The 10,868-nt window shown below is 41.1% G+C and overlaps 1 protein-coding gene across 2 annotated transcripts in view; it reads right to left on the bottom strand.

Annotated features, from left to right (window-relative positions):
- Positions 1 to 9,901, bottom strand: part of LOC126259026 (uncharacterized) — a 667,737-nt gene extending 657,836 nt beyond the window's left edge. For both annotated transcript variants that reach the window (XM_049955690.1, XM_049955689.1), the window contains exon 1: positions 9,800 to 9,901. The gene's annotated coding sequence lies outside the window, so the exon portion shown is untranslated. The remainder of the gene's footprint in view (positions 1 to 9,799) is intronic.
- Between the last annotated feature and the right edge of the window lie 967 nt (positions 9,902 to 10,868).

Consider the following 10,868-nt stretch of genomic DNA (forward strand, 5'->3'; position numbering starts at 1 on the left):
ACTTAGAACTACTTAAACCTAACTAACCTAAGAACAGCACACATCCATGCCCGAGGCAGCATTCGAACCTGCGACCGTAGCGGTCGCGCGGATCCAGACTGTAGCGCCTAGAACTGCTCGGCCACTCCGGCCGGCGATTTTACTGTCTTGCAGTGCTTGATCTTTGTGTGAATGGACACGTATTTCTTATTGGTTGTGTCCTGCGTCTTCCGTAAGCTCTCTTCATTTTTGGTAGTCGAGCCTTCTGTGAGTAAATCTCTCCACCTGTAGGTTCAGATATTTCATCTAGATGTCTGAAATGTGCTGTTGCTTCGTTATCTCAGAATATAGCTAGGTCATCTGCAAAAGGTACTTTTTTAGATTTCCTCCAGAAATTCATTCGCTTGGGTTATCTATGTATAGTTCATGCTAGATGCTTGCAAAGTTTCGCTATCACAGTGTAAATGCATACATATTGTGTAAAAGTGTGAGAAGTGATGACGATTGGCTACCACAATCGAAACAGACAGGTGGACATTAACAGAGAGCCGCCCATACTGTCGCAAGCCAGCACCCAGCATTATGCTGCAAATAGATATCTAACTTCCGGAAAACCATCTGAAGACAAACCTGAAAAGGTTCGAAAACTGGTTCATGGAAAAAGTAACTGGTTGCAGTTTTATCTATTCACGTTCTCAAATACAGTATTTTCCTGAATTAAAATTTCTTGGAAAATGATGAAGTGCGTTCTAGGCACTGGTGTAAAGAATTATTATTATTTAGTTAAATAATTTATGTTAATTAAATTTATTATTATTGTATTTAAATATTTGCACACATAGGTAGAAAGTTAAAAGTGGGAGTGATGGTAATTTATTTATGGGGGAGAGGAGGGAGACGCTTTAAAACTGGCGACCCGCCCCCAACCCCAGAATCGAACTCTGAATCCGCGCCTTATGTCCAGTCAGGCTTCCGACTGTACTAACAACTTCTTCTTCACAGGCGGAATGTGGCATTTTGTTCTCGCCGAACGTCCATCCATATAAACGGAAGGAAATAAAGGTGTGCACCAGAGACCTGTAAGACGGAGCGCCCTTTTTCTGGGGACTGGAACGAGTATGACATTTATGGTGGAGGATAGATCCATAATCAGGCAGAGATAGGCGGCTTAAAAGTACTTGCGCCGCCCAGCAAAATCAATTCAACATGTTCCACAGGGAATTTATGTGCCCTGGACAACAGCGTATGTCCTCAAAAAGCGCCGAGGCAATATACATACAATGTACAGATCCAGCCATATGAGCCCGTCAGCGCAGCATCTACAATATTTCCGAATCGGGGCAAAAACCTGATAGTGTCTCCGCACCCCTCGAGCGTTTGAGGAACGGCGTCAAAAATTTAAAAAATACGCGATTTTTCAAAAATACGTTCATTTTGTAACACACATCTTTTGATATGTAAAACATATATGTTCGAGGAAATGTAAGAATGTTATTTGGTCTTAAGTGTGCCAAAGTGCAGTGCCACGCCTCTTCACACAGCATTCTTCTTCCGCACGTCACTATATTTCGCTCTGTGGAATTCAAACATGTATATTTTTATTGGAAGACATCAAGGAACCTGTATTCAGAACAATGGAAGTTAAAATGTCCTGCGGTGCCTCTCCTGCTCCTAGGCGGCCAGTTTGACATCCTATCCCCTTAAAAAGACTCACCATTAATACTGGATGGGATTATTTGTGAGCAGGAGAATAAGAAGTCTTCATAAAATTCGCACTCTTTATTGCTCATTAACTAATAACTTTCTCTTTTGTGTGACACAAAAATTAAATATAGGAAACATAAAACCAGAAAAGGTAAGAACAAGCAAGACAGTACACATTTCTTCAACCCTTAGGTCTCAGCACATTTTTTTCTCTCTAATCTTGCTACAGCTTTACAGGGCGTGCTTTCCTTTCTGCGAAAGTTCGTCAGACGTTTTGCTACATAAAAAATCAAAATATCGTTATCTAATTCTGAAAAAGCTCTTAACACGAATAGTATCCAAGACGTGTGGTTTCTTGATTTGATTATGTCTAATTTACCACTGTCTGCTAGATAAAACAAAATAGGGCTCTCTAATATTGCAGCAGTTGTACGAGTAACACACCCCAAATAAGCTAGACTGCTTTGGCACAAACGGTCATTTTAATGCACCTCATTTATAAAATTAACACGACAGAACATAATTCACGAAGTACCAATATCAAATGCCTATTAGGCCTATTACAAGCAAAAAGTTTTATGTTAGAAAATAGTTTCACATTTCATTCATAGGCTCCAGGTTCTCAAGCATGAGATCCGAAAGAACTAGTACGAAACATAAATTTCCACATAATTTGTATGATGTCCCAGTTTCTTCTCCTTCCGCTTTCTAGTAATCTTGTCGTCACTAATTCTGTAACTATTCCTGTCACTGCCAAAATTTAATCTCCCGTTAACTTCAATGACCCTGCCAGAATCACAGGTTCAGTTATCGCGCGTATATTCTCCGGTTAGCCGCTATTACGTGTTCGTTCAACACGTTTTCCGCGCTATTCCGAGAATAGAACTTAATGCGGCTGCTAACTGGGTACTATACAAAAGGTAGTGTAACGAACTGGTAAAAATTTCCCGTGAAATGTCGTTTTCCTGGATACACCGAGAAGACAATCTGTAAGCTCTCTTACTTGTTATTCCTGTCAATCGTTTATTTCCACTCTGGTAGTCTGAATCTATGGATTTCATTAATAATTATAGCAACGCTGATAATTCGCACACCCAGTCAACCACATAAACAGCGACTGACGGTCACCTGTTCGGGTTTATTCGGCTCAGCTCGGATAGCCTCGTCCCCTGCTGCCTGTGGGAATTTTTTTTAGTTCTAGATGCGACGGAGCAAAGACATCCCGTACACTAAGCACGCATTCAAAAATCAACTTATGATTCTTCAGAAACCAACTTCGAATGTGTTCAAAAATGTTCAAAAACTAAATGGGATGCGTTTCAAAGTCACATGAATAATCGACAGACCAACGCGCACTGGATACTAGGTGATTTATGGAACAAGGTTTTTTTCTTCAAGAATATTAATTTGGCGCCCCCTGAAATTGCCGCCCGGGACAGATACCCCGGTTTGCCCCCCCCCCCCCCCCCCCCAGATCCCGGCATGGCGTCCACGATGGAAGACAAGGTGGGGCTCCCCCCCCCCCCCCACCTCCTCATCATCCCTCTACTGGAATCTGGAGTACGGAGTTAACATATTATTCATACATTTGTATAAAGTAAATGTCATATGTAGCTGGAGTCAGCCCAAATACTGCTCAGCACCTCTTTGATGGACGGCAGGACGGAATGCATCATGCGTCGGTTTGTTTGCACAGCAAGCAAAATGATTTTTAAAGCGGAATTCTTACATGCCAATTCGATATAGCAAAAGATCCATGCACTGTCACTAATATAATTTAGTTCTTATGGCATGCTGTATCTCGAAACTGACCGATTTATTTAGATCTCCATAAAAGTTACAGTTTTTAAAGAGTCCCTCTCCGGAAAAATTTCTGTGGACGCCCATGAATCCAGCAGAAGCTGCTACCAACTGATCAATCTCGCATGCGGCGTTGAATCCCACTGATGAAAATATCATTCTGGGAAATATTTCTAAGATGCTACATTTCAAATTTCGGGAACACTTAGTAGGTATATCGTTCGAGTGCAGACACCGAAGTATCCATATAATGTTCGGAAACTCGTGCGGAATACCTCCAAGTGTGCAGAGAATCATGAGATGATAATAGGCGAAGATCATCACAATGGGCGTATCGATTGAACATGGCTTGTCACTGCTCGCACATCTGCAGTAGCACTTGTGGTCCTAACAGAGCGGTGCAATAGAGCATCGTGTGTCTGGAAGTGGGGAGCGCTTTTGACGAAACATTTCAACGACAACGCGCCCACCACGGTCCCAGACATTGCGACCCTCGAATTTTTCTTGTAGGAGAACAATAAGTCCGCATTTATATCACAGTAATGCGTAATCGCCAGCGCCTCAGAGTGTGGCTTGCTGGACAATCACTACCATCAGTCCACAGACGTCGGAGCGAATTTGGGCGGAAACTGAAGGCAGACCAAACATCCTTCCTGCAGTCAAAGGAGCTACGAACGTAAATGTACACTTTTAGCGCCTCTGCACTGCAACGTAAGTCAATTCAGAGCTCACGAATACCCCCTAATTGCGCAGAATACGCAGCACATTCGAGAAGTCGATGAATAGCTTGTGCCACTCAACAGGCCTGACCGTACTGAAGTTAATGGAAAGTAGAACTCAATGCCAGAACATAAAAAACCCTCCCTGTGTGACCATGTAAATTAAAAGATTTTCTCGGAGAATAGCGAAGAATCACACGTTTAACTGTCCAGTTACATTAGCAAAATTTTGCTGTTGGTCGAATTCATATCACCATATTCCGCACGCGCGCCCAGCGCACAGCCAACAAATGATAGGAATTCCAAAATGTACGCAATAAATTCCAAAACTTGATGTGGTCAATAAATGACATCAGTTCAGATTTGTTAAGCATTACACGTTTCTGATAGCTATTTTCCGTGACTATATTTTAAACATAAATAAATAACATAAAATAAATAAAAGCACGACGTAGCCAGTTGCTATATTTTAGGTTTCTTTTATTCATGTTAAGTTTCGAAGGCTTTGCTGCACTATCATATGGCAGTTCTGGTGTTTAGCAATGTACCTGATGATGGAATAAAGCCTCCGAAACGTGTCGCAAAAAAAAGGAAAACAAGTTTAAAATTTACTAACTACCACCGTTATTTTTATTCACACGTAACGACTAAGCGTCACACAGTAATTTATGCATGTATGAGTTTATCTCTCACCGCATTGGGTAATTTCTGATAGATGATAATGACAGGATAATTACTGCATGCAGTACAGCTAATTTCATAGGCTTCAGCAACAGGCGCTGCACTTGTACCCTCCTGGAATCATTGCTAAAATTGTGAGGCTTCCTAAGAGTCGTCAGGTGCATTTTTTCTAATGTTTCGGAACTAATATGAAATTTCGTTTTTGCAGTGTGAGCCAAGCCAACCCTGATAAATACTGCCCATCACGTCTTTCAAGCGACACCCATTGTCGATAAGCGTCGGTTTGTGTCCCATTACAAACAAAATAATTTTTAAGGCGGAATTTTAACTGGCTATTAGATAGAGCGGTCCCGAATTAGTTTAGTGCTGCATTCGATTTATCGATATGTGTTAACAGGGTCAGTAAAACACGAAGGAAAACTATTTCTCCGGCAGCGACAGCAGGTCCTGGCCCGCGCTGAACGCTACCGCCTTTCCTCAGCGTTGCTCAATCGCTGCTAGAGTACAGGTTATTCTTCCTGTTCTACTAACGTTCTTAATACATATCGGTAAAACAGGTATCGCACTAGACAAATTCAGGACCACTTCATCGAATCGGCACGTAAAATTCCGTTTTCAGAATCATTTTGCTTGCAGTGGAAAGTAAACCGACGCATTCCGTCTTGCCGTCCATCAAAGGCGTGATGAGCAGTAGTTTGGGCTAACTCCAGCTACATATCGCAAGAATGAAATTATCAATATCTGCTGAAGCATCGGTGAACGTGTGCCTGTCCACTTTTATGACGGACACCCGGTACGTATGCAAGATGTTTCAAAGTTTTTGTATCAGATGTCTAGGGGCGATAGATCACGTCTGGGAAACAATGCTTCTGACAGACAAAATGTAAACTGACGCACCCCTGCGACGGTAGGCAGCCTTTTGTACTGGTCATGTCCCCTGGACACAGCAGAACATAGGCATTCTGCAGCGTGTATATGCCTTATGTGTTGTCTATAATCCAGTCATCTGCTCCATGTGAAATGGAGAATTAAAGTTCCTGACTGCTTCTAAAAGATATTTCTCCACTGAGAGACATTAATTCTTAAGGTTTTCTTCTTCAAAATCACTATGAATTTGTGGGTATTGGTAGTATGCAGCACATTTAGTTTGTAGACCTCGCTAATTCGGTTAAATCTCGTATCAGAGCCTCCAAATACTAAAGCACGACTAGCGTCGTTGGAAAGCGTCAGCGAAAATTTTGTGTCTAACAATTTTTTTTCCCTAAGACGTCATCCACCACCTCCAAATGTTACATACCGATGGTAAGCAATGAAATATTTATTCTCGTGCAATTTTAGCGATGATTTTCTGCGTGCCTACTTTCCATATAGGAAAGACCATAGTTGTTGTAAAGTTTATTAATTTGGCAATTATTCCTGTTTCTGTGTCGCGTTATTTTCTCCATCTTTCTGGGTTTTACCTATTTCAGATTTTTAATTTTCAGTGAAAACGTTATTCATGTATTAATGAAAATATTTCTTGAAAACCCTGGAATTAATCATAAAAAATAAGTAATTTCTGATCGTTAAAACAAAATGGTGGCTTTTATATTCACATTAATATATAGAGATATATACCTTGCGTATACAAATAAATATGTTTACCTTTTTTGCTGTCAAAGTATTCCACCTAAAAGACATTGAATGGGTATCTATTAATCGTTTAAGATACAACAAATTATGTATTTCTTGTCAAATTTAGTTCTTCGGGAAATATGCATTGTCAAACAGTATGAGTTATAATATAAAAAGTAGCAGTTTTAGAATATTGCCCTCCTGTGCGGACTCCTGTGGTTAATTTGTTCAAAAATGGTTCAAATGGCTTTGAGCACTATGGGACTTGACATCTATGGTCATCAGTCCCCTAGAACTTAGAACCACTTAAACCTAACTAACCTAAGGACATCACACAACACCCAGTCATCACGAGGCAGAGAAAATCCCTGACCCCGCCGGGAATCGAACCCGGGAACCCGGGCGCGGGAAGCGAGAACGCTACCGCACGACCGCGAGCTGCGGACGGTTAATTTGTAATACTGCAACATTTGTGTATGTGAACTATAGTAACAATTCTACTTTGATTTGCAGATCGACAGTCGAGGTTCGCAACAACAGCACCGAGAGAAAACAATTCTAGTGCAGTTAAACTGAGCTGCTTTGGCTCCAATTCTGTCCTTGTATGTCAATGGAGGCGATTCAGATTTTTTCATTGAATTTATAAGTGGTACATATTACTGTATTGTCGTATCTCTTATAAAAATGGAGTGAGCTGAGAGTTGACAGCGGAAGCGTACTGGTTTCTTTCATTAATTTGTGCCGTATCAATGCCAAAATATTACACAAGCTACTGTGCGGCTCCCTGTAAAACCACAATACTTTTTAGTAACCGTCGAAACTGTGTTACGTGCTGCATTATTACAAAATTTGGGAACATGCAGTCGCTAAATCCGACACCTTTGTTATATCTACTGTGTAGCTGTTTCTGTTATTTCGTCACGTAACACCCTATGAAGAAGAACTTGCTCACTATGAGACCGATTTTCCTCTACTCATTCGATACGTTTGTCGCAGTGGCGCTGTTCTCCACATTAAAAAGCCAAAGATATTGTTCCTACTTCCTGCTAGCTTTCTGAAACTGCTCTGGCCTTTAACATGATTTTCTAAGCGTTATGTTTGTGAGGAAATGACAGTTAGTTGCTTGCTATAATTATCACGTCAAGCTACTAATTCTCTTGCGGTTATGATGTAGATACGATTGTACATTAGACTATTTTATCCACATAAGGTTGGCCCCGGTTGAACAGTGGCTCAGTACTATACGACGGATTAAAGATATTGCGGTCGATTCCCGACGAGATTTAGGATATTTATGTGTCATTTATCGCTTCTTTCATTCATGAAAATGTTGATTAACGAGTAAAATGCCGAATTTCTCCATCATTAGGAGCCACATTAAACTGTTTCTTCCCCTACAACTGGCTGGTTGTCAGTTCAAAGATCGGAGGAAGGTTGTGGCACACCTAGTAAAGCGATGTGGTGTTCAAACACCAATCTTCAGGTAGATGACACTTTAGCTTTAAGATTTCTTCACAACTGATGAATTCCATACGTTAAAAATCAACTAATACTGTCTGACAGATCGTTAAGACCTGATACTGACGGCAACGGTCTCGTCACCCATACTTAACTCTCCGAAAGTCACTTTCGTGTCTATTATCATCTTTAGACATCTGTGTAAAATATTTTAATTTGTAACATGTAGACCGGTATAAAAAGGTCATCATACATCTTGTGTCTTCTTCCATCTGCTGGTTGCTTATCAAATTCGAAGCAAAGAAAAAAAAAAAAAAGAAAAAACTGCTTCAGTTCACAAATAATACACTATTTCAGTAATTAAGATGTAAGAAAAGAATTTGGGGACAAGAGTAAACCAACTGGCTCGTACTGAATACCGCTCGCAACCAGCATCTTCAGAGTATATAATTACGCTAGAAGGTATTTACTGCCCTTTCATTGCCAGATGCTGGCCGGTCCCAAGACCACGAACGCTTTATAAGGACATTTTTCGCTGTTTTTTCTCTCCTCATTAACATGTTTCAAATGTAAACGCCGTCCCCACACGTCATAAAGAAGACACTATGTTTCCCTGTCCAAGAATCACACAGTTCTGAGTGTTTCTGTCTCACTTTCAAGTAAGATCTGATTGAGTCAGATTCACTTGCACGAAGATATAGAATTTGCTGAAAAGAACGTTTTGTTTCAAATGTTCTTCACCATCTGTCTCCATGATGTGACACTTCGATAACAAGTTCTTCCCATCTTCTTTAACACAAATCTTCAGCGATGGAAGTCGTTAAACGTACTTGATGAAGAAAGAAGAATTAGACCCGAAAAAATAAAAATACCGATCAGCGAAGTGCAAGCTCTCGAGAAAGAAGAAACACCAACCAAATTTCCACGGACAAAAAACACAATTGCCTGCGTGCTGCGTAGCAGGTTATCTTACTATTAACAACAAGTATAATTTTATACATCTATAGTAGCTTTCTTTGATGGTTTGTAGGATGCTTAGTTGTTTAAGGTCCACGTCAAACTATATCCAAATGGTTAAGACAATTCAAAGGTTGAAGGACGATGAGGACATACCACATCACTACGGTGTCGGGTTGGGGAGGGCTTTACTTTTTCTGGCTATGCCTCTCTTCATCCACCTAATAATGAGAAATATCGTGTCAGCGAAACGCAGTTATGATTGGAACACAATTCTCGGGGCTCTGATAACATCAATGTTCCTGAGCATGTGAGGATGCCTCGGATGAGTAATTTGAAAAACAAAAAAAAAGAAAAGCGAATTTGGAAGAATATTAATGATCATAAAATTATTCTTCGGTGTTAAGCAGTGTAGGCACCCAAAAACAGTACGTAATAAATAAGACGTGATTTTCTGCAGTTAAAAGCGGATAAGGAAACGAAAATATATTATATCACTATCGAATCTCAATATCATAGGTCTGCTAACGAAATGACATAGCGCATCGGCAAGACGATGAGAAAACAGTTGTTACGCAATGTTTAAGTACACATATCAAGACAAATACAGCAGTAACATTCGTTTGGTGTCTGGAAACGAAATTTTGCACTGCCGAACAATATCTCAAACTATTTGTGAAGAGAATAGTCTGTACTGATAAGTAAAAAATTTAACATCACATCACAAATGCAAAGCAGTTTTTATCGTGATTGTAACCCGTAAATCGCTTATACCAGATTGATGTGCTCTACTCAACTTCGCTCAAAATAGCTCAAATTTAGTTGCAAACGACTTATTATGAATGGATCGCTGGACAGAATACTAGCAAGCGATATTATGCACTTACCTACGAGATGGAGTAGTCCCCCGCTTGGCGCGGACGCGACGTAAACATAAAACAGTGGCAAATCACACTGCGCACCTCTGTGAAGCGCACTCACTGGGGAACGCGAACACACTGGCCACGTCCCGCCAGCACTCGACTTGGCCGCCGCGAGCCGCCACGGCTGCCAACGTTACAGAGGCACACGGCACTGCCGCGCCAAACGCCGTACGGATGGTTGTCCACAGAAATGAGGGGATACGGCGTATAAATAGTAAGCTGCGATCTCGTTCTGTTTTATTCCTGCCTAATTGCTGCGGATATGGACACCTTAAGCTTATCGTGTGATTGCGGTTATCAAGAAAACACGATACTTTCTTTTCATGGCGAGGTGCTGATAGTGGTTGGTAGCAATGACACGCATCATATCTTTCCCCACCGGGAAAATGTAAAGTCAGTTCCCGTTATTTATCGGTTTCTTTGTAAAGGAAATTTAATTTCTTCCCATTTAGAGAACACAGTAGCACACATACTTGGTTGTTTGCACGCACTAAGGGAAAACATTTTTGGCAGAAGTTTCAATTTGCACAAGGCCATTAAACCTATGCAAATGCAGAATTTTTTTTGGGGGGGGGGAGGGGGAGTGAGTGCTCAGATGCACATAAAAAGTGAAAAATTCATAATTCAGAAAGATCTGCTGGTAACGTAATGAAGATTTACATAAGAATAAAGAAAGACATGAGATGCTCACTTGAATTAACCCTTCAAAACCGACATCCGACATGTGATGGACCAATGACAGCGTGCCCTCGCATCGAGGCCCATCAAATACCGGGCCAATGAAAGTATGACCTCACTATGAGAGGAACAAAAACTTGAGTTTACAAACTGTAACCCAAAATGGTTCAAATGGCTCTGAGCACTATGGGACTTAACATCTATGGTCATCAGTCCCCTAGAACTTAGAACTACTTAAACCTAACCAACCTAAGGACATCACACAACACCCAGTCATCACGAGGCAGAGAAAATCCCTGACCTCGCCGGGAATCAAACCCGGGAACCCGGCCGCGGGAAGCGAGAACGCTACCGC

The sequence above is a fragment of the Schistocerca nitens genome, chromosome 1 (genome assembly GCF_023898315.1).
Source record: "Schistocerca nitens isolate TAMUIC-IGC-003100 chromosome 1, iqSchNite1.1, whole genome shotgun sequence".
Taxonomy (NCBI): domain Eukaryota; kingdom Metazoa; phylum Arthropoda; class Insecta; order Orthoptera; family Acrididae; genus Schistocerca; species Schistocerca nitens.